The sequence below is a fragment of the Apium graveolens genome, chromosome 5 (genome assembly GCF_009905375.1).
Source record: "Apium graveolens cultivar Ventura chromosome 5, ASM990537v1, whole genome shotgun sequence".
Classification (NCBI taxonomy): domain Eukaryota; kingdom Viridiplantae; phylum Streptophyta; class Magnoliopsida; order Apiales; family Apiaceae; genus Apium; species Apium graveolens.
Window position 1 is genome coordinate 52474212 of NC_133651.1, and position 25426 is coordinate 52499637.

Below are 25426 nucleotides of genomic sequence, written 5' to 3' on the forward strand. Positions count from 1 at the left end.
TTTTAACCATCTTACTTGCCCTATGTAATCAAGATAGATAACTTGTGCTTAAACCGTTATGTTGTCAAATTCTATAGGCATATACGGTCCAATATAATTAGTGTCTATTCAGCTTCTATCTCTTTTATGGATGTCCGGTAGTATGGTACTCGTGCAATGAAAGTTGGCATTTATCAGTTTCGTGTTGTCTGATTAGTGTCATCACAATTGCATGCTAAGTTTACGAGCAATAAGGCTATTGAATAAAGTAATTAATGAAGTTAGAATCCCATGTTTGTCATATTATTAATTCAATCAATCTTATTCTCGTAGTTATAATTATTAGTTTAATTCTTAATTATAAGCAACCTCAACTTGTTATTGTCTTAGCATTGAATAATAACCATACATTGTTGCTTAGGTGCATGAATTAATTAGTTAACCAATACAGTCTCTTTGGGAACGAACTACAAATGATTCTATACTACTTGTGAGCTCGTATACTTGCGTGTATTATTAGCACATGTTTAGCGACTAACAAGTTTTTGGCGCCGCTACCGGGGACTGCAGTGTTAATTGATAATTTATGTGCTTTTCATCAGTGGTCGTTAAAGTTCATTGACTCGGACATTGTTACTTATCTGTTTCCTTGTCTTATTTCAGGTACTCTAGCGAGGGTGTATGCATACGCATTCGCGTACTCATAAGAGAACACTGGATAAAGCTGAGGAAGAACTTGTGGTAGTTCGTGGGGAAGTTTTTGAGGAAGAAAAGAAGGTAGAAGAAAAAGAGAAAGTCGAAGAACCAGTTGCAGTAGCGATGGGAGATCAAACAGAAAATCCGAAGGATTTGATGGACTATTCCCAGCCTAAGATTAATGACATTCAGTCAAGTATCATCAGACCAACCATTAGGGCTAACACTTTTAAGATCAAGGCAAGCATGATTCAGATGATACATAACTCAGTTCAGTTTGGGGGTTCTCCTACTGAAGACCCCAACATGCACATCAGGGATTTCATCGAGATCTGCGACACCTTCAAGTTTAATGATGTGACTGAAGATGCTATCAAGCTGCGACTCTTCCCATTCTCTCTAAGGGACAAGGCTAAGAGCTGGTTACATTCTCTACCACCAGGGTCTATCACTAAATGGGAAGATCTAGCTCAAAATTTTCTCACTAAATTCTTCCCTATGGCGAAGACTGCTGCAATCATGAATGCTCTTACTCAATTTGCTTAGCAAACTGGAGAATCTCTGTGTGAGGCTTGGGAGAGATATAAGGAGATGCTAAGGAAGTTCCCACACCATGGCATGCCTAATTAGATGATTATTAATTGCTTCTACAATGGATTGGGTGCTACTTCTAGACCCATGCTTGATGTAGCATCAGGAGGAGCCTTGTGGGCTAAGAGCTACGCTGAAGCTTATGAACTTATTGAACTGATGGCTACTAATGAGTACCAGAATCCTTCCTAGAGACTTACTCAGGGGAAAGTAGCAGGAATTCTGGAGTTGGACGCAGCTACTTCTATCGTTGCCCAACTTAAAGCTTTGATGATGAAGGTGGACTATTTGGCTAATTATGGAGTAAATCAAATCACCAGTGTCGGTGAGCTTTGTGCTGGTGCCCATGAGACTGATCAGTGCGCAATTTCTAGTGAATCAGCTCAGTTCGTGAGCAACTTCCAGTGATCGCAGCAACCAGTGCCATCCACCTATCATCCCAACAACCACAATCATCCTAATTTCAGTTGGAGCAATGTTGGAGCAATGCTAAGAATACGGTTCAACAGCCATAGCAGCAATACCCAGCTAAACAGTACAACCCCCCCGGTTTTCAGCAACCACAGTATGCACCTAGACAACAACTCCAGCTACAATAAGCCAATAAAAAATCTGAATTAGAGGAGTTGAAGCTTATGTGCAAAAGTCAAGTTGTTTCTATCAAGACCTTGGAAAATCAAATTGGGCAAATTGCCAATGCCCTGCTAAATCGTCAGCCTGGTACATTACCTAGTGACACTGAAGTGCCAGGAAAGAGGGAAGCTAAGGAGCAGGTAAAGGCAATCACCCTAAGGTCTGGAAAGGTTGCGAATCCCGAGCAAACTCAAGAGTTGACTGAAGAAGCTTAGGCTGAGAAATAAGTAGTGTAGCAGGATAAAGAAGTGGAACCAGGGAAGACTCTTGTTGAGCACACTACGCCTGAGGGTAATACAGGGGAGAAGCAGATCTATCCTCCACCGCCTTTTTCCAAGTGGCTGCAGAAGAAAAAGTTGGACAAGCAATTTGAAAAGTTTCTGGAGGTGTTCAAGAAACTTCATATCAACATACCTTTCACTGAGGCTCTTGAGAAGATGCCTAGTTATGCAAAGTTTATGAAAGGTATTCTCTCTCAGAAGGTGAAGCTAGATGATTTGGAGACAGTCGCTCTCACGGAGGAATGCAGTACTGTGCTGCAACAGAAGTTACCTCCGAAGCTTAAAGATCCTGGAAGCTTCACTATTCCATGTACTATTAGAAAAGTATCTTTTGATAGATGCTTATGTGACTTGGGATCTAGCATCAATCTTGTAACAACCCCAATTTTTGGAAATTTTTGAAACACGGATGAATAGTAACTTTTGCTGATGATGCTGATTAAGGAAAATTATCAGAACACGCTATATAGGAGTACTGTTATGGAAATTCTAAGATCGTATTAGTACTCCATAAAGTAAATAAGTGTATGTAAATATCGTCAGAATCCAAATTCGAACACTTTGATTTTTTCCAAAAATCCACCAGATACCGAAAGAATTGAGTATAAGGTAACATGATTAAAAGGATTTAAATTCAAGGATTATAAGAGAGGATCATAAAAGGAATACAAAATATTGAGAAAGGTTTAGGGGAACCCAAGTAATAAGATCCCGGATATGATCCCTCAAACGACGAACGAGAACGAAAGTTAAGCGAACCGTAAAACAAATAAGCGACCAAGAGACAAGCTTGTACAAGAAACCAAGGATTGTGACATCATCAAACCACAAGGAAGAGTCATGTGGCAAATGGATGACATAGGCATGGTGACATAAGCATGACAAATGGAGGGATTGGTTGGTTGATTTTAAGCCATTCATTTTTTACCATGGTAAAAGGATAATTAACAAAACAAAACAAAGCAACCAAGCCAAAACAAATCAAAAACACAAAATACAAGTTGACTTTCATTTCCTTCAAAATGCTCTCAGCCAAAACCAGAGCAGCAACTTCAAACTACCATATCTTCTTCAATACTCACTCAAATAGTATGTTCTATAGCTCTTTGGAAAGGTATTGAGATGGCCTACAACTCTTGTTCACAAGTCTCGTCCAAATAAGCATGATCAAGCTTGTAGGAGGCTCCCTAAGACTTCCTAGCTACTCTAATCACTCCAAGGAAGGTTACCGGACCCACTCTAAGCTTAAGTCTACCCCGGAGCACTCAGGAAAGTTTTCTACCCGTTGTACTGTTGTTGTGATGTATATATGTATATGCATTATCTTGTGATAAGTGCATGATTGTTATTAGCAAATCTTGCGATATATTGGAGCATGTTGATATGGTATATATGCATGCTTGTTTCGTAATCTTGATATCTAATTGTTGATTCAAATGCTTATAGTTGCATAATACCTATGCTAGAGATGAGCAGTAGTTGCGTATACCCTTAGTATAGGGGACCCAGAGGTGAACATTTTCTAAAACCGGGAGTCGATGTTCCCAAGTATATTATATATATATATATATATATATATTGATATAGTTTTCAAAACTATTTATCGAATAAGTTTTATTCGATAACTTTATTTTAAATAATGAATATTAGTTGAATATTCATTCGAGGACTTATGACTCTGTTTATTTTAATTAATGAATATTATTAGTTGAATATTCATTCGAGGACTTATGACTCCGTTTATTTTATGAATATTATTTTGAATATTCATTCGTGGACTTATGACTCCGCTTATTTATTAAATAATATTCTTTATTTTATTAAAGAATAATGTTTCGATAATCAAACTTATTTTCGATTATTCAAATAAAGATCATACTTTCGTATAAGTATATCTTTAGTTATTAATATTCATTCCAAGTATGAGTTTTAAAACTTCTACTTCAATTATTTTTATAAAGATTATTCTTTATAGGAATATTATTTAAATAATAATATTCAGATATTTTCTAAATATATTGGGACTGATTTATTTTATTAAATCAGCATTACTCCAAACATTCTTAAAAATGTTTTTGAGTCTTTAAAATGATTTTCTAAAAGTTAGAGCGGATCCCAAAACTCATTTTTATATTTAAGATCTTCCTTTCGAAGGGGATTTAAATATTCGCTCAAAACCTGAGGGATCCGGCTCTGTGGTGTATTTTATATTCGCAACGAGGTTGCTGTTTTGATAAATGAATTGATTACTTACCCAACGTTCGGGAAGTAAGTCCATCTATTAAGTCGGCATAAGCAACATGGGCTCAGTGGGCGTCCATGAAAGTGTAAGTGGCTCAGTGGGAGTCCATCAAATGCGTAAGTGGCTGAGTGGCAGTCCAGCATAAGGTCCTATTGCGGCCAGGGTGATGACCAGTGGGGAATTCGTCCATCTACTAGTAGAAAAGGTTACTTATTGGTATCTTTGCCTGATCAGCAAGATATTAGGTTTTTGCCAAGGTTTTCTCCTTTCCAAATTCATTGGATATTGCAACTCTGTTTATAATTTTCATAACAGAGGTTTTCAAGGAGTGTATGAAATGTATATATATAGGTGTATATATATATCGGGACTTAATGAAGTATCTCGTAACTTCATTATTTATAATGATATTCAAAGATTGAATCTATTCAAATCTTGTCTTGTAGTCTCATCTATGTGATGAACTTTTGAAACTAATTATAACTTGAACGGTGGTAGTTCAAGTAGTATTCGAAAAAGATATAAGTATATTGGAGTATCTTGTAACTTCATCTTTTCAACTTATATCTGGTTAATGATTATTATATGCATGACAAAGATTTTCACAAAAACGTTGAGACAAGGTTAGATATATGAGATCACCTTGCAACGATATTTTTATACAGTTATAAACTGGAACTCTGTATATATTATGCATGGAAGAGGACTTCCAAGATTTTGAAAAGTATATATATACATATATACTGAATATTTTGCGACTTGGTCGCGTTAAGATATCAAACTTGGTTCATTTCTTCTTGACCAAGACTTTCATGAGTACTATGAGAATGCTCATATATTGTTAATTATTATATATATTATTTCGGTGGGCTTGTTGCTCACCCTTGCTTTCTTCTTTCATCACACAACAACAGATAGACAAGATGAACGGGATCAAGCTCCCAATTCGCGAGCAGATAGGAAACGTTCCGCAGTTTCCTGTAGGCGTTGATGCCGTGTAGCTGAGGTAGGATCTACCAATAGGCTAGGCTTTCAACTTTCGATGTACCAGACTTATGTATATTTATGAATTGTAATAATGGCAAAGAATATGTAAATTATTCAGAAACCCTTTTTAAGGTGAAATGGTTTATAATTGTGGAATAAAATGACTTATGTTATTTTTGGTATTCATCTCTGAGACTATAACTTGTGGTGTGTGTGTGTATATTGTGGGGTCACAGTACGTAGTAGTTGGTTGACTGTTAAGATTAAGTATTGATAAGGGAAATGGAACTCGTGGCAACCTGGATCCCCGACCCCGGATTTGGGGGTATTACAGAAATGGTATCAGAGCCAAGCGTTATAAACCTCAGAGATGATGTGACGTTAAGATAATAAGTTCACTAAGATAATAAGAACTCTTGCCAAGTTCATAGTCGGGCTACCTAACGTAGTACTGACAGTTAAAACCCTTATGGGAACCCTTATAAATATCGTGATAGAAGCGTAGTTCGTTATCGTATATGGTAGCGGGACTCCGAACCCTGAGGTTGAGGAGCAACAATGCGATGATGTTTTATTACTTATTGGAGATTAGATTATGGATCCGATAGAGCATCCTAACGCGGGATTGGATGATGTTCATATTGAGGATGTAGCGGTTGAGGATGTTGTCCTAGAAGGGATAGTTGCTGAGGAGGATCCCATGGAGGATCCTGACAAGAATGAATAAAGGACCACTGATGAATTGATGACCATGGTTAGGTCGACTACCAGAGGTAGGATTGGTCGGTCACTACCGGAGGTTCGTTCAAGTTTGTAAAGATAGTAGCCCCCTTTAACGCGGCTTACTCGTAAGACTGAGAAGTTTGAATGGACAGAAAAATGTGAGAACAGCTTTCAAGAACTGAAGCAAAGATTGGTGATGGCCCCTATATTGGCATTTCCGGATGGAAAAAGGAGATTTTGTGATTTGTATTGACGCTTCGCATAAGGAATTAGGGTGCTTCTTATACATCACAACAAGGAAATCGCGTACGCGTCAAGACAATTAAGGGAATATAAAATTCGATATCCCCACCCATGAGCTTGGGCTCGTGGCAATAGTTTTGCCCTAAAGATTGGAGGCACTACTTGTATGGAGAGAAGTGCGAGATTTACACAAGCCATAAGTGCTCTAGTGCATTTTCACGCAGAAAGAGCTCCACATTCGCCAGAGGAGGTGGTTAGAGCTAATCAAGGATTACGATTATGAGATTCTTTATCATCCAGGGAAAGCCAAAATGGTGGCTAATGGCCTTAGTATAAAGGAGAGACTCAAGATGAAAATGTCTTTGGGAAATCTGATAAGAGATTTTGAGAAAATGGAAATAGAAGTGAAGGTAACCGGAGCCGTACCGAAACGCTGTTTGAGATTGCAATATAGCCCGAATTATCGAAAAAGATCATATTATGCCAAGAAAAAGTGATGAATGAAGGCAGAGAGTCAATGACTGGAGAAGAGATTAATACCAAGAAAGATGATAAGGGAATAACGAGGTATTCCTATAGAATTTTGGTTCCAAACGTTTAAGAGCTTAAGGACTGGATCTTAGATGAAATCCATAGCTCGAGGAATAAGATTTAGGGCAAACCCCGAATGTGATAGTCAGGGAGGTTGCCATTAAGAAAGAAGGAGCTCATAACATAATGAAGTGGAAAATAAGGATTTTAACGTATAAGATAACTCCAAGTATGGGAGAAGGATGAAACATTTCATACTAAGGAAGCAGAAAGTCGAGTAAGGAAAGGAGACCTGAGACGGTACTCCTATACAGCAATTCATGGACCAGTCTAAAGAGAACTTAGACTATTATCCCCAACCACCACCCTGAGGGGACATTGCGGTGGGAAAATCATTCAGGACCTTTAAGTCACTAAGCTCTCGGAGTTCCAAGGAACAAGCGAACCCAGTCGAGGCAAGAGCCTGGCTAAAGGAAATATAGGAATCATTTGAGATTCTAAATGATTAACGAATCACAAAAGACTGTTTTGTCACTTACCCTCCTAAGAGAGAGGCCACCCGCTGGTGAAAGGCCAAGGAAGGCACGGAGCAAGAGATTATAATAAACTGATTTAAGTTCAGTCAATTGTTTTCAAGAAAGTACTTCCCAAGGTTATGGAGATAGTGTAAAAGCTTTAGAGCCAGAACAAAGGCAGACGAGTATGATGTATTATGAATCTAAGTTGTAAAGGTTATCAAGATTCGTTCTGAGGACACGAATCCAAAATGACGGGATGTTTGAAATCAATGCTTATGCTGTGTTGGTTCATGAAATAATGATAAGAGAAAGGAAAATAAAAAGAAACTGAAGTGGAAAGGAATATAAAGGCAATAGAGTTTGAGGTATGATAAGGGAGTTGGGTATGAGGAAAACCTAAAGACTCATAGCAATAGAAATAGAAAAGTATGCATTCGTCAGGATGAGGGTGATTCACCATGAGTTAAAACTGATGGTTGAAGGCATAAGAGATACATATATTTTATCCCCTGTAAGTTGGGAGGATTCAAGGGAAACCTTGAGATAATTCAAAGGATAAATAATGAGATCCTTGAGGGAAGACAATGTCGATCTCCCTTATGTTAGGATGAAGTTGTAGAGCGCAAGATGCTCGGACCCGCAGTAGTCCAAAGGACCAAGGATATAATAGATCTAATCAGAGGACGGCCGGTAGTAGCCCAAGATGGATATAAGAAGTATGTTGAGTTGACTCGAAAGGACAAAGAGTATTATGAAATAGGGGACCTAGTGATGTTAAAGGTATCCCTTGGAAAGGATTGATGAGGTTCGGAAAGAAAGAAAAGCTAAGTCTACAATTTGTTGGACCCTTGGGTATATTAAGACATATTGGGAAGTTAGCATATGAGCTATCCCTACCCCCGAATATGTAGCAAGTTCATAACGTGTTCCACGTATCAATGTTAAGGAAGTATAATTCGGATGCCAGACAAATAGGGGCATATGAGCGCGTAGGCATGCAACCACACGTAACCTATATGGAGCAACCAGAAAGGGTTATAGATCGAAAAGGAACAAGTGCTTAGGAGAAGGGTTATCAAACTAGGCAGAATTTGGTGGTAGAACCACAATGTGAGAAAATTTACTTGAGACTTATAAAGTGCAATGCTAAGAGAGCATCCATATCTGATTCCGGGACGGAATCCTTTTAAGGAGGGGAGACTGTAATAACCCCAATTTTTGGAAATTTTTGAAACACGGATGAATAGTAACTTTTGCTGATGATGCTGATTAAGGAAAATTATCAGAACACGCTATATAGGAGTACTGTTATGGAAATTCTAAGATCGTATTAGTACTCCATAAAGTAAATAAGTCTTTGTAAAGATCGTCAGAATCCAAATTCGAACACTTTGATTTTTCCCGAAAATCCACCAGATACCGAAAGAATTGAGTATAAGGTAACATGATTAAAAGGATTTAAATTCAAGGATTATAAGAGAGGATCATAAAAGGAATACAAAATATTGAGAAAGGTTTAGGGGAACCCAAGTAATAAGATCCCGGATATGATCCCTCAAACGACGAATGAGAACGAAAGTTAAGCGAACCGTAAAACAAATAAGCGACCAAGAGACAAGCTTGTACAAGAAGCCAAGGATTGTGACATCATCAAACCACAAGGAAGAGTCATGTGGCAAATGGATGACATAGGCATGGTGACATAAGCATGACAAATGGAGGGATTGGTTGGTTGATTTTAAGCCATTCATTTTTAACCATGGTAAAAGGATAATTAACAAAACAAAACAAAGCAACCAAGCCAAAATAAATCAAAAACACAAAATACAAGTTGACTTTCATTTCCTTCAAGATGCTCTCGGCCAAAACCAGAGCAGCAACTTCAAACTACCATATATCCTTCAATACTCACTCAAATAGTATGTTCTATAGCTCTTTGGAAAGGTATTGAGATGGCCTACAACTCTTGTTCACAAGTCTCGTCCAAATAAGCATGATCAAGCTTGTAGGAGGCTCCCTAAGACTTCCTAGCTACTCTAATCACTCCAAGGAAGGTTACCGGACCCACTCTAAGCTTAAGTCTACCCCGGAGCATTCAGGCAAGTTTTCTACCCGTTGTACTGTTGTTGTGATGTATATATGTATATGCATTATCTTGTGATAAGTGCATGATTGTTATTAGCAAATCTTGTGATATATTGGAGCATGTTGATATGGTATATATGCATGCTTGTTTCGTAATCTTGATATCTAATTGTTGATTCAAATGCTTATAGTTGCATAATACCTATGCTAGAGATAAGCAGTAGTTGCGTATACCCTTAGTATAGGGGACCCAAAGGTGAACATTTTCTAAAACCGGGAGTCGATGTTCCCGAGTATATTATATATATATATATATATATATATATATATATTGATATAGTTTTCAAAACTATTTATCGAATAAGTTTTATTCGATAACTTTATTTTAAATAATGAATATTAGTTGAATATTCATTCGAGGACTTATGACTCTGTTTATTTTAATTAATGAATATTATTAGTTGAATATTCATTCGAGGACTTATGACTCCGTTTATTTTATGAATATTATTTTGAATATTCATTCGTGGACTTATGACTCCGCTTATTTATTAAATAATATTCTTTATTTTATTAAAGAATAATGTTTCGATAATCAAACTTATTTTCGATTATTCAAATAAAGATCATACTTTCGTATAAGTATATCTTTGGTTATTAATATTCATTCCAAGTATGAGTTTTAAAACTTCTACTTCAATTATTTTTATAAAGATTATTCTTTATAGGAATATTATTTAAATAATAATATTCAGATATTTTCTAAATATATTGGGACTGATTTATTTTATTAAATCAGCATTACTCCAAACATTCTTAAAAATATTTTTGAGTCTTTAAAATGATTTTCTAAAAGTTAGAGCGGATCCCAAAACTCATTTTTATATTTAAGATCTTCCTTTCGAAGGGGATTTAAATATTCGCTCAAAACCTGAGGGCTCCGGCTCTGTGGTGTATTTTATATTCGCAACGAGGTTGCTGTTTTGATAAATGAATTGATTACTTACCCAACGTTCGGGAAGTAAGTCCATCTATTGAGTCGGCATAAGCAACATGGGCTCAGTGGGCATCCATAAAAGTGTAAGTGGCTCAGTGGGAGTCCATCAAATGCGTAAGTGGCTGAGTGGCAGTCCAGCATAAGGTCCTATTGCGGCCAGGGTGATGACCAGTGGGGAATTCGTCCATCTACTAGTAGAAAAGGTTACTTATTGGTATCTTTGCCTGATCAGCAAGATATTAGGTTTATGCCAAGGTTTTCTCCTTTCCAAATTCATTGGATATTGCAATTCTGTTTATAATTTTCATAACAGAGGTTTTCAAGGAGTGTATGAAATGTATATATATAGGTGTATATATATATCGGGACTTAATGAAGTATCTCGTAACTTCATTATTTATAATGATATTCAAAGATTGAATCTATTCAAATCTTGTCTTGTAGTCTCATCTATGTGATGAACTTTTGAAACTAATTATAACTTGAACGGTGGTAGTTCAAGTAGTATTCGAAAAAGATATAAGTATATTGGAGTATCTTGTAACTTCATCTTTTCAACTTATATCTGGTTAATGATTATTATATGCATGACAAAGATTTTCACAAAAACGTTGAGACAAGGTTAGATATATGAGATCACCTTGCAACGATATTTTTATACAGTTATAAACTGGAACTCTGTGTATATTATGCATGGAAGAGGACTTCCAAGATTTTGAAAAGTATATATATACATATATACTGAATATTTTGCGACTTGGTCGCGTTAAGATATCAAACTTGGTTCATTTCTTCTTGACCAAGACTTTCATGAGTACTATGAGAATGCTCATATATTGTTAATTATTATACATATTATTTCGGTGGGCTTGTTGCTCACCCTTGCTTTCTTCTTTCATCACACAACAACAGATAGACAAGATGAACGGGATCAAGCTCCCAATTCGCGAGCAGATAGGAAACGTTCCGCAGTTTCCTGTAGGCGTTGATGCCGTGTAGCTGAGGTAGGATCTACCAATAGGCTAGGCTTTCAACTTTCGATGTACCGGACTTATGTATATTTATGAATTGTAATAATGGCAAAGAATATATAAATTATTCACAAACCCTTTTTAAGGTGAAATGGTTTATAATTGTGGAATAAAATGACTTGTGTTATTTTTGGTATTCATCTCTGAGACTATAACTTGTGGTGTGTGTGTGTATATTGTGGGGTCACAGTATGTAGTAGTTGGTTGACTGTTAAGATTAAGTATTGATAAGGGAAATGGAACTCGTGGCAACCTGGATCCCCGACCCCGGATTTGGGGGTGTTACAAATCTGATGCCCTTGTCAATCTTCAAGCAGTTGGACTTGCCTGATCCTAAACCGACTTATATGACCTTGCAGTTGGCCGACCGTTCTATTAAATATCCATGAGGTATTGTGTTGGATGTCTTGGTCATGGTGGATAAACTCATTTTTCCTGCTGATTTTGTCATTCTTGATTTCGAGGAGGATAAGAAGATTCCCATAATCTTGGGAACACCTTTCTTGGCAACTGGTCGTACCTTGATAGATGTGCAGAAGGGTGAGCTCATAATGCGAGTTCTGGATTAGGATGTGACTTTTAATATGTTCAATGCTATGAAATTTCCTCCTGTTAATGAGAAGTGCATAAAAGTGGAGTTGGTCGATTCGGTGGTCACATAGGAACTTGATCAATTGCTAAGGTCCGATGCCTTAGAGAAAGCCTTGTTGGGGAATTCGGATAGTGAAGATGACGAAGGTGAAGAACAATTGAATTATTTGAATACTTCTCCATGGAAAAGGAAGATTGACATGCCTTTTGAATCTCTTGGAATGGAGGAATTGAGCAAGGCTCCTAACGCCTCAAGCTATCTATTGAGGAAGCTCTCACTCTTGAGCTTAAGCCTTTACCTGAGCATTTGAGGTATGCATTTTTAGGTGATGCATCTACTCTGCCTGTTATTATTACATTTGACATTTCAGGTAGTGATGAGGAAAAGCTTTTGAGGATTCTGAGAGAGTTCAAATCGGCAATTGGATGGACTATAGCAAATATCAAGGGAATTAACCCTTCTTATTGTATGCATAAAATTCTGCTAGAGAAAGGTAGCAAGCCTATGGTCGAGCAGCAAAGGAGACTTAATCATGTCATGAAGAAATTAGTGAAGAAAGAAATCCTTAAGTGGCTAGATGCAGGGATCATCTACCCTATTTCTGACAGTTCATGGGTAAGCCCGGTTCAATGTGTGCCGAAGAAAGGTGGAATTACTGTGGTAGCAAATGAGAAGAACGAGCTTATTCCTACAAGGACAGTCACGGGGTGGAGAGTTTGCATGGACTACAGGTAGCTGAACAAAGCCACTAGGAAGGATCACTTCTTTTTACCCTTTATTGATCAGATGCTTGACAGGTTGGTCAGTCATGAGTACTATTGTCTTCTAGATGGCTATTCGGGTTACAGTCAGATTTGTATCGCTCCAGAAGATCAGGAGAAAACTACCTTCACTTGTCCATTTGGTACTTTTGCCTTCAGATGAGTTTCTTTTGGTCTATGTGGTGCACCAGCCACATTTCACAGATGTATGATGGCCATCTTTTCTGATATGATTGGCCAGAATGTGGAGGTGTTCATGGATGACTTCTCAGTCTTTGGCGATTCTTTTGATGAATGCTTGCAAAATCTTGGACAAGTTCTTAAGAGATGCGTTGAGACCAATATGGTTCTCAATTGGGAGAAATATCACTTTATGGTGCGTCAGGGCATCATTCTTGGTCACAAAGTTTCTAGTAAGGGTCTTGAGGTGGATAAGGCTAAGGTGGGTGTCATTGAGAATCTTCTTCCACCCATTTCTGTTACGGGAATTCGCAGTTTTCTTGGTCATGCGGGTTTCTACAGGCGTTTCATCAAAGACTTCTCGAAAATTTCAAAGCCTTTGTGTAGTCTATTAGAGAAAGATGTTCCTTTCAAGTTTGATGACGAGTACCTTGCAGCTTTTGAAACATTGAAGAAGAGTTTAATCACGGTACCGGTCATAACTACACCTGATTGGAATGAACCTTTTGAGATGATGTGCGATGCAAGTGACTATGCAGTTGGAGCAGTTCTTGGGAAAAGGAAGAACAACATATTTCATATGGTCTACTATGCTAGTAAGACCCTAAATGGTGCCCAACTAAATTATACTACCATGGAGAAAGAGCTTTTGGCTACTGTCTATTGTTTGAGAAATTTCGATCTTATCTACTTGGGACGAAGGTGACAGTTTTCACTGATCACGCCCGCAATTCGATATCTAGTCTCAAAGAAGGACTCGAAGCCTAGATTTATTAGATGGGTTCTCTTGCTCCAAGAATTTGAACTAGAGATCAGGGACAGAAAAAGAACTGAAAATCAAGTCACTGATCATCTCTTACGTCTAGAAAATCCTAATGCTACTTCATTGGATAAGACGTTGATAAATGAATCTTTTCCTGATGAGCAGCTGTTTGGAGTGCAAGAAGAAGAACCGTGGTTTGTAGACATTGTGAACTACCTTGTGAGTAATGTCATGCATCCCGACTTATCTTATGCTCAAAGGAAGAAGTTTCTACATGAGGTGAAGTGGTATATATAGGATGAGTCGTTTCTTTTTTGACAAGGAGTTGACCAAATCATCAGAAGATGTATTCCTTATAGCGAAATAGGGGGATCCTGCGAAATTGCCATTCAACGACTTATAGAGGACATTATGGTGGAGAAAAGACAACAGCTCGTGTTCTTCAGGCAGGTTTCTTTTGGCCGACATTATTTAAAGATGCTCACCAGTTCGTTTTGAAATGTGATCGATGTCAACGTGTGGGTAATATGTCTAAGAGGGATGAGATGCCTCTTAATGTGCTTCTCGAGGTTGAGGTCTTCGATGTTTGGGGAATTGACTTCATGGGGCCATTTGTTTCATCTTGTAACAATCAGTATATCTTGTTGGCGGTTGATTATGTGTCGAAATGGGTTGAAGTTAAGGCGTTGCCAATGAACGATGCGAAAGTGGTGCTTAATTTCCTTCACAAACAGATATTCACAAGGTTTGGTACTCCAAGAGTTATAATCAGTGATGAGGGGTCGCATTTTTACAATCGTAAGTTCACTGCTATGATGAAAAGGTATAATGTGAATCATCGCATTGCTACGGCCTATCATTCTTAAATGAATGGCCAAGCTGAGGTTTCTAACAGAGAGATCAAGCGCCTTTTAGAGAAGGTTGTGTGTTCATCAAGGAAAGATTGGTCTTTGAAGCTTGATGAAGCTGTTTGGGCATATAGAACAACATATAAGACTCCATTGGGAATGTCGCCGTTTCAGTTGGTTAATGGTAAGGGGTGTCATTTGCCTGTGGAGCTCGAGCATAAGGCATATTGGGCTTTGAAGAAGTTTAATATGGATTTGGATGCAGCTGGTAAGAAGAGGATGCTTCAATTGAATGAACTTGACGAGTTTCGACTTCAAGCTTATGAGAACAACAAAATGTATATGGAGAAAGTCAAGAGGTGGCACGATAGGGGTCTAGTGCTCAAATCATTTGTGCCAGGGCAACGAGTTCTTTTGTTCAACTCTCGTCTCCGTCTTTTTCCTGGAAAGTTGAAGTCAAGATGGTCAGGGCCATTTATTGTCAAAATTGTGTTTCCACATGAAGCGGTGGAAATTTTTGAGAATGATCTGGGCCAAGCATTCAAGGTAAATGGTCAAAGGTTGAAGCATTATTATGGTGACATGGCAAACCACGAGGTGGTTAGTGCCGTTTTATTGTCCATTTGATCTCAAGATTCTACGTCAAGCTAGCGACATAAAAGAAGCGCTTCTTGGGAGGCAATCCAAGTTTTTTGTACATTAGGAAGTAGAAGAAGCAAGAAGAAAAGAGAAAAACACAAAAAAAAATCATAAAAAGAAAAAAAATCTGGGCCAACTTCAGAAGTTGGGCGCGCCTGCGCTGAACAAGCACGCGGTCGCGCCGGTTTTCCAGAGAGTAAGCGCGCCCACGCTGTCCTAGCATGCGCCCGCGCCGGGTCCTGTTCGAAAAAAAATTAAAACAACAGTTTATAAGGTAAAATCGGGACTTTCACTCCAAAATCAATTCTAACCCGATTTTTACTCTTCCACGTCCCATAATTCCCTCTCCTAATCAATTCCATTATTCCCACGATTCCCATAATCAATTCCCACTTCTATTCCTTATAGAATTCATACCTCTCAACCTATAAATACATACACTTACACACAACTTCTCCACCAAATCACAAACTCTCAAACACAAATTCTCTCTAAACACTTACACTTTTATTCACTCTCATTCAATCCCAATGCCACCCAAGAGACAAAGAACACAAGTTGGAAGCAGCACCACCGATTCTTCATCTGCGGGTGGTGTGAGGCCCAGGTTTTCTACTCCTGAGGCTGAGGAGGAGTACACTAGGCTTCTTTCGAAGCCTATTGCTAAGGAGCGAGGTTTTCTGCCATCTGGGAACGATGGTAAGCTTTTGGAGATGATCCTAGAGATGGGTTGGGTTCCTTTTTGTGAGGCTCCCGCTGCTGTGTCCATGAGTGTTGTGCGGGAGTTCTATGCTAACGCAAAGGCGGAGAAGAATGGCTTCACGGTGGTTAGAGGGATGATTTTCGAGTACAGTGTTGATGTTATTAGGAGGGTGATTGAGCAGCCCACGAGGAAGGTGGGTCAGGATACATGGAACGATAAGACTCCGGAGGACTTCGATTTGGATCTGATTATTGCAACTCTCTATGTGCCTAAAACTCATTGGAAGTTTAAGAGGGGAACTACTGATTACTCCACGTTCCCTACGTCGTGCATGAACAGGTTTGCACGTGCTTGGAACTCGTTTATTTGTGCTAACATCATGTTATCTTCACATGTGCATGAGATTACTGTGAAGCGTGCTCGTCTACTATGGGGGATTCTGCAGGGTGATTACATAGATTTGGGGATGGTGATTTACCAGGGGATTCTGAGATTTTTTAGGGGAGGTACTATAGGTGCTATTCCGTATGCGTCAGTTGTGACGAAGTTGTGCGTGGCGGTTGGAGTTCATTGGCCAGCACATGAGCAGCTTCAGCTTCCCAGTGCTCCTATTGATAGTTCTACGCTGCACAACATGGTTGAGTGGTATGGCGGCAAGCCTGATCCTAAGGGGCTTGGTTATTCTTATACTCATCTTTCAGGAGGTGTGCCCATGGAAGCTGCTACTGCAGGAGGTTCTTAGCATGCCCGCTGAGCAGCTTGGAGGGCTCAGTATGGAGAGGAGGCTGGTTCGTCGCAGCAGCAGGAAGCAGTAGGAGCAGAGATGGGAGCTGGTTTGAGTTCGACGCAGTATAGGCGTCTAGCGAAGAGGATGGATGTGATGCACGACATCCATAGTCGTTTTGCACGTGATCTCACCCAGGCACTTGGGACAGCTTTTAGAGCCACCGGAGTTGACATTCAGTGGCCAGTTTTTGGTGAAAGATTCAGAGTATCCGCCTCCGGATACGCCTGACACTCCACCCGTTGAGGGTGAGGATTCTGATTTGCAGTAGGTATGCCTGATTCCTTACTATTACCTTCACTGAGGACAGTGAATATTTTAAGTTTGGGGGTAGTAGTTGAAGGAATATAGTTTGTGTGAGTCTCATATAGTTTGCATATTCATGATAGTTTTATTTCATATAGTTGCATATTTTGCCATGTAGTTTTTTTTTATTTTGTTTTTTTGGTAGTTTTATGATATTTTGTTCATGTAGTTTCATGCATTTGTATTATAGCATGAGCCCTTAGATAACTTTCCGATTGATTTGTGATATTGATGCTAGTGTAGTGATGTCGTATTTGGTGATATTGAGTCTTATTGGATTGATTTGCATGCTAGAGACACTTGTATTTCACTAAGTCTTATAGGTTGTCAGAGTGCTAGATCATAATCATGATTTGTTTGATTGTTGAGGTATAATCATTTGTTTATATTTAGAATTTAGGGTATTCTCTTAATAATAAAAGACATGGATATTTAAAAATTGGAGGAAATTGGATTTCATTGCTATTGTATGGCTAGGTGTCAAATGGCTAGTAGCGGGCTCATATTTTTATGAGTAGTCTAGGGTTGAACGAGATGGAGCGAAACACACTCATTCAGAAATTGTTGAAAAAAAAAGAAAAAAAGTAAAAAAAAAAAGAGAAAAAAAAAAGAATAAGTGTTATGTATAATTGATCATGAGTGGGCTCTTTAGTACTCGAGTTATTAAGTTCTTAGGGGACTTTGTGCCTAGCGACCTAAGGCTTGTATAGTCTGGGATCCGCTAACCTAACACTCGCTATATGGGTACTATTGTATAAGTCTTTTGAAGACCTCACTCATTGCACGATCAAATAAGCATATGTGTTTTGTTTTGTTTAAATAAAAGTATGAATCCATGATTAACTCGGATATAAGAATTGAAGTGTTATAAGTTATTTTGAGTCTAGCTTTTATTCTATTTATAAACTTGTGATTGTCTTGATAAGTAGTGAGTCATGATTATCGATCTAGTTACGATAGTATATTTGTAAGCATTTGCACACACACGCACATCTTTACTTTGTGAGTTGATTTATATTATTTAATTGATCTTTATGCGAGTAATTGCATTTGCTGAGGTGTGCTTGTTGATTGGTTGAGTTATTCTAGTAGGGATCATCGCATTCATATTAGTTGCATTCATGCATTTTTATTTCTTGTTCTTTGAGTCTGTTTATGCTTGTGGACAAGTATCGATTCAAGTTCGGGGGTATATTGAGTGGCATTTATGACACTTTATTATGCTTTAGTAAGCTTTGAATTGATGAATTTGTACTCAAGTTGTTAAGTGTTTTAACGTGTTTTCTAGTGTTTTTACATTTCAGGCATTATCTAAGTAATCAGGTGAATTAGCATTATTTTGATGCTAATATGGTGTTAGGGTGGTGTCTAAAGAATAAAGCTCCGGAAGCCAACTCGATTGCAGCAGGAATTTAAAAAAAATCAGAAGTTTTTCCAGAAGTACGGCGCGCCTGCGCTGGTCTAGCGCGCGACCGCGCCTATTTGTCAGAAAGCCAGCGCGCCCGCGCTGATGAAAAGCACACCTATGCCAGGTCGGGACTTTAGAATCCTGATTCTATTGATTTATATTTGGGACGACTTCTATCTTACTTGGGCTGCTATATAAACAACTCTAAGTCATTTTTTAAAGAGATATCAAGATAGAGCGCAAGGAGAAGACGGCAAGAGACCTATAGCATAATTCAACAAAGGCGAAGACGATCTAGTTTATTCTTGAGAATCTTTGTTTTTAGTTATAATCTTGGATGCTCGTTTCTTGTTTTGTTGAACCTTTACTTTTGTTTTGTACTTGGTTTTAATTATTCATTATAAAGACTGCGTTTTATTTACCATGCTTTCATCTGAACCCACGTTGATGATGAGTCCGATTATGGGCTAATCGTTATCGTGGGGTTCTAGCGGATTTACTTATGAATTTCTTTAGTTAAATTTTTGATGCCTTAGTATGTGGTGATTGTATGATATCCTAGTATTGGTTGTGCGTATTCGTCTTATGAGCGTCGCGAACTTATAAGATAGTGTGTTAATTCTTAATGAAGCAAAGACGAATTTAAGGATTTAGAACTTGCCATGCTAGCATAGGTTCATGTATTGTATGCATGGTTCGTAGGTAATTTTAACTATCTTACTTACCCTATGTAATAAAGATAGATAACTTGTGTTTAAACCGTTATATTGTCAAATTCTATAGACATATAGGGTCTCAATATAATTGGTGTCTATTCAGCTTCTATCTCTTTTGTGGATGTCTGGTAGTATGGTACTCGTGCAACGAAAGGTGGCGTTTATCAGTTTCGTGTTGCCTGATTAGTGTCATCACCATTGCATGCTAAGGTTAAGAGCAATAAGGCTATTGAATAAAGTAATTAATGAAGTTAGAATCCCATGTTTATCATATTATTAATTCAATAAATCTTATTCTCGTAGTTATAATTATTAGTTTAATTCTTAGTTATAAACAACCTCAACTTGTTATCGTCTTGGCATTGAATAATAACCATACATTGTTGCTTAGGTGCATTAATTAATTAGTTAACCAATACAATCTTTGTGGGAACGAACTAAAAAAGATTATATACTACTTGCGAACTCGTATACTTGCGTGTATTATTAGCGCGTGTTTAGCTACTAACAGTGATGACCTAAACTATGTTTATATAATACACAACTGCTACAAATCAGTCTAAGGCATACATTATCAATTACTAACAGAAAATGATACATATCTTTAACTGAATATAAAAAGTCCTATAACTCCAGACGTAACATATATTCATCCCTCAAAATAAGAAACATAATCAATTTTCACAACAAACTGCCTTCAGATGCTGATGTTCTGCAGATACTGATGATGCATCAAATCCTGACGACACATTAAATACTGATAACATCTAAACACAGTCAGATCCTGAACTCCTCCTGATCATTGAGAATCAGCACGTAACACATCTCTCTTTTGACTTGTCAGATTTTCCAGATCTTGATTCCTTTCAATCAGTATTTCTTTTATTATTCCTCTTATCAGAGTTTGAGGAACTGAAACCTTTTCTAGAAAATCTTCTCCCTTTCTTGAAGTTTTTCTAGACCATCTTCTTGAAGCTTTTAACTAGTGGGGCAACCATTTGATCCATGTCTTTATTGTTGTTATGATCACTATCAGTATCTGATTCATTATCAGTATCTGAATCATCATCAGAATTTGATGATTCAGTATCTGACTTTGCATTCATGGCTTTCCCTTTGGAGTAGGTTTTCCTCCTAGCTTTCTCCTTTGGCTTCTCTTCAACCTTGAGAGCAACTGGTCTAGATTTAGATCCTTTCCACTTGCTTCTTTGCTCCATCTCTAGTTCATGAGTTTTCATAACTCCATAGATCTCATCTAGAGGTGTGTTATCAAGTTGATAGTTATCCCTTATTGATGTGACTTTAAAGTCCCACTTTTCAAGGAGAGCAAGTAGGAACTTCAAGTTTGAGTCCTCCAAATCATATTCTTTGTTGACAAAGGATAAGTCATTCAGCAACTTCTGAAATCTGTCATAGATCTTAGTTAAGGACTCATTATCCCTTGAGTCAAAGTGCTCATATTCTTGAGTAAGTACTGTCATTTTGTTCTTCTTGATAGCAGTTGTACCTTGACACTTTACTTCTAAAGCATCCCATATCTCTTTTGCTATCTTACATCCAATGACTCTATCTAACATAACACTATCAAGACTGATGTGCAGGATGTGTCTGACCTTAACATCCTTCATGATAGATGAGAGATTTCAGGAGAGTAGTCCTTCATGTCTTTGTCTATCATCTTCTCTGGTTCTCCTGCAAGCAAAATAACTACCTTCATTGGTCTATAAGGACCATCATAGATCCTGTTTAGATATTCAGGATCTGTGGCTTCCAAACACATGGTCATCCTGACTTTCCAGATTGGATATTCATGTATCTTCGGGATAGGCACCTTGATTGCTTCATACCTACTCATGTTACTGCTTATCTGTGATGTGGATTGGGTTGGTGGTTTTGGATTCTGTATTTCTTCTTCTTTGTCTCCCATTGAAGATTGATTTTCAGATCTTAAACTGTTTGTACATTAACAACAAGCTATGATACCAATTGTTAGGCCCTTAATCAACTGTAGAGGGGGTGAATACAGTTAATACAATCAATTCGACAAAGCTTTAACATAATCAATAGTTTTTATATTATCTGATAAAAACTTATTACAAACGTACTCTCTTGAAAGGATGAACATATATCCTTGAGAGCTGCTAGGTTATGCGAAAGATATAACAATGTCGCAATGCATATAGCATGAACCTAATTTGTGCTTTATATAGAGCACAACTACACAATGTATAAGGAATCCTATTCTATTAACAACAAGGAAACCTATACAATACTTCTGAGATAAAGTCCTTCACCGCTTTGAGTTCATGTTTCCTTTTCTGTATCGAAGATCAACTGATGTGACAAATACTGATTACATCATCCGTTGACATCATCATCTTTTGATATCATTGTTATTCCCAGTGGACTAACAATGAGATTTACAGAAGGGGGGTTGAATGTAAATCTCAAAACTTTTTCAATTTTTGAGCAGTATCTAAGGCTAAGTGTTTTAGTGAACAAATGTGTGTGAATTGCTTGAAGCTAATACAGACAGATATATATTCAAACACAAATGTAAAGAACACAAAGAACTTAAAAACTTTTCTGGTGGATTTGTTGTTCCACCAGAGATGTGTTATTTCAGAAAATCTGTAATTCAAAGAATTAAATCACAGCTACGTCCTAGTACAAACTAGATGATTTTCTCTCTGGATTTTTCTAAACAGCTCTGGAAAATTCACCATCTAATTACTAGCTGCTACTTGGTTTATATATCACCAAGTTTACAAGTGAAGACAAAACTGTAAAATACAATTAAAAGATTCTTCACATGTTTCTTCTTCATTTTTCTATCCAATGCAATTTAGGTTTAGCTGTGAATCTTTGAATACTTCCTTGTTTGCACTAGAATGGAAATGCTGCATTTTCTTGATTCCTCCTAGAGGCTGCCACATTCCAGTTTATCTCTGTCAACCCTTGTGCCTCTGTCAACTTATGAATTGTCACTATCAACTGCTATTGAACTAAGCATCCGTTGAAGCTTTCATCCGTTGATGACTTTATCCGTTGAAGCTTTATCCGTTGAAGCTTTATCTGTTGATGCATTAGCAGTTGAAGCTTTATCTGTTGAAGCACTCATCCGTTGATGGATGTTATCCGTTGAAGCTTTAGAGACATCCGTTGAAGCTTTGTTTCTCATCCGTTGAAGGCCTTTAATATCAGTTGATACTACTTCACTTATACAAAATTACAAGGCATGAAATATTTACAATTAGCCCTCCTATTTGCATATCCACTAGTAGTCAACATGACTGATAATTTCCCACAACATCTAAGAATTACAACTTAAATAAAGAGAATAAAATGTGCTACAATACTAAACTTATTTCTAAGTAAAGCTACTCCTTCAACGGATAGCCAAAATGGTCTTATCCGTTGAGGCTACAGACACTAGATTTCTACTTAAGTGTTTTGTTTAACTTATCATCAAACTAATACACATATTCCTAACAATCTCCCCCTATTTATGTCTACGAGAACTGTAGGCATAAATTTGGGTTTAACTTGATGATAACAAAACACTTATCAAACATATGAACTGAAATAAAGTAGAAATTCAAAAGTGCTGCAAAAATGTGTATACTGAGATAGAATTGAAGAATTACATTATTTCCAAGCGTGCTCCTTAATCCTGAGTAGATTAATTTCTTTTCCTTTGATCCCTTTGTTTTCTTCCCTAGCCTCCTGTCATTCTCCTCTATTTGGAGTTGGAGTTGTCTGTAGAATTCAGCTTCATCTTCTTCATTGATGTCCAACTTAGATTGCATATCCTTGAGAGTTTCATTACTGGAAATCTTGAGCTGATCTTCAAGTCTGAAAAATCTTCTAACTCCTTTATTGTCTTTGAACTCCATCAACCAATGAGGTGATTTATGAACTGTAATTCCTCTCTCTGGGATGAGTAATGTTCTAGGCAAGGCATGGGGCTCCCACCAAGTTTTCCTTATGCTGGCAATCTTGTTGAGAATCTCAGTTTTGGCAGTCCTGGTATAGCCAAAATCCCTTTTTATAGCTGAGTAGACTCTAACCAAGGTAGAATAGCCTTCATTCAGAATTCTGTAAAGAGGCCAAGTCCTTTCCCCACTTCCTTTATATTTGAACACTAGTCTTTCTGGAAGCTGTCTGTAGGCATCTATTCCCCTTACTTCCTCCAGCTCATCCAGATAGAGTTCAATGTCTGTAAATTTCTTTATGTCACAAATGTGAACATAATCATCCTTTGAGACTTGTGCTTAGGCTTAGGCTTCTGAGTGAATTTGATTGAGGTTAGAGGAGGTGTTGATTTGATTTTTCTTTTCTGTTTCTTTGATGGTGGAGAAGTGGTTAAGAAAGTGGGCAATTTGATAGTGTCCCAATCAATTGGTTCCTCCTTAGGAGTGATTGTTTCACCATGGATGTTTATGAAGGGGTCAGGCACAATGGGTTCAGGAATAGAAGGTAGTGGTTTGGATTTTGATTGGGTTACTTCAGTTTCATCTACCATCTTCCTTTTTGCATTGGCCTTCTTTCTGTTCCCTTTCTGCCATTCCTTTCTTTCCTTACTTCTTTCTTCCACATCATCACTAAGCATGTCCCCTATACCTACATCTTCACCCTTGTCTTCAATTTCTTTCTTTTCTTCAGCTTGACTTGACTTTGGCTGTTTTTCAAGCTTTGCTTGTGCTCTTTTGTCAGCCTTTAGCTTTTTAGCTTCTTCCTTCAACCTTCTGGCTTCTTCCCTCTTGGCTATTGAGAATTTGGGATGTCCTTGTATCACACAAATACTCTTTCCCTCTCTAAAGATAATAGCCATGTTCATTCTTTCAACCACATCCTTGGTCTCCTTGTGCTTCATGATATTACCACCCAAAACCTTGTCTTCATCAGGCTTTGGAAGAGGAAAATCCACTCCTTTCAACTGAGCAAGGCTTAGAGGGTTCTTTGTAGAGTCCTTATTGCATCTGTTGTTGGGCTTGAGAACCATAGGTTTCAGATTCTTGGAAGAAGTCTCTTCAACCTTATTCCTCCTTACTGGCTTGAGCTCCATAATGATTGGCTCCACCTTTGTGCTATGCTTCACAGATTGTGTTTTTGAAGTTGTAGAACCAAAAATTTTTTGCATCCTTTCATTAATTCTCCTCCTTTGCTCTTTGACTTTCATCTCAGCTGCTGCTATCTGGATTAGATCAATTCCATCAAGCTTTCCTTTGATTTGAAGTGTTGGAGAAGTGGTGATGGCAGGAACTAGCACTTTAGATATTTGAACTTTTGTTGATGGCTCTCCTTCCCCTTCCCCTTTATTCTCCCCCTTTTTGTTATCATCAAGGATAGGGGTCAAGCCTTGTGCTTTTTCCAGCTGCAATAGTAGACTTGTCTGAGATTGTTGATTTTGAAGAATGGTGACCACAGAGTCTTCAATGACTTGAACTCTGTTTTCCAACTTGGCCAGCCTCTTGTTAGCATCAGATTCTCTGCTCAATCTCAGCAACAAATCTTGCATTGTACCATAAGGTATGACTGAATCCAACTTCTCAGAATTGTAGGATTTCAGATCAGCAATATCCTTTTTGAGTTCATCCACACTCAAATTCTGCCTGATGTGCTGCAACTGCAAGAGATGCAGAGAGTCTAGATGAGCTTGAAGAATAGCCTTAGTACCAGCATCTGAAGTGTCCTGAAGGGCCTTTTGAATAGCCATAACCTGCTTGACCAAAGCTACACCAAACTGTCCTGGTGTAGATGTCTTTGTCCATGCCCATTCAGGTAAATTTGGAACAGAACTTGGGTCTGCATCTCCCCCTAAGTTCATGCTCCCATCCAGAGAAATAGAGTCATCATCATTAGAATTTACTTCAAATTCTTCAGATGGCTCACCAGCTTGAGAAGGCATCCTATTTACAGCAGCTTTATCTCTTTGAAGAGATTCTGAAGTGTGCACTATGTTCAAAGTCTGCTCTGCCTCCACATTACCCTGAGCAGCCAACAGTTGATAGGTTGAAATAGGATGAGTAAAAGTGTCAGCATCCAAGGAAATGTTATCAATTTCAGCTTTGTAATGTTGCTGAAATTGTCTTTCTTTTTCAGCATCATCCACAATCATTGACTCACTAGCAATGGCTGGATCCACCCTTATGGCTTCTATACCTGCTTTTCTCTCATTTTCTCTAT

At 38.0% G+C, this 25426-nt stretch overlaps 1 non-coding gene across 1 annotated transcript; it reads right to left on the bottom strand.

Annotated features, from left to right (window-relative positions):
* Positions 1-1188: 1188 nt before the first annotated feature.
* LOC141663367 (small nucleolar RNA R71) lies at positions 1189-1295 on the bottom strand. Its single transcript, XR_012551442.1, has one exon. It is a non-coding gene; the product is annotated as a small nucleolar RNA R71 (small nucleolar RNA).
* Between the last annotated feature and the right edge of the window lie 24131 nt (positions 1296-25426).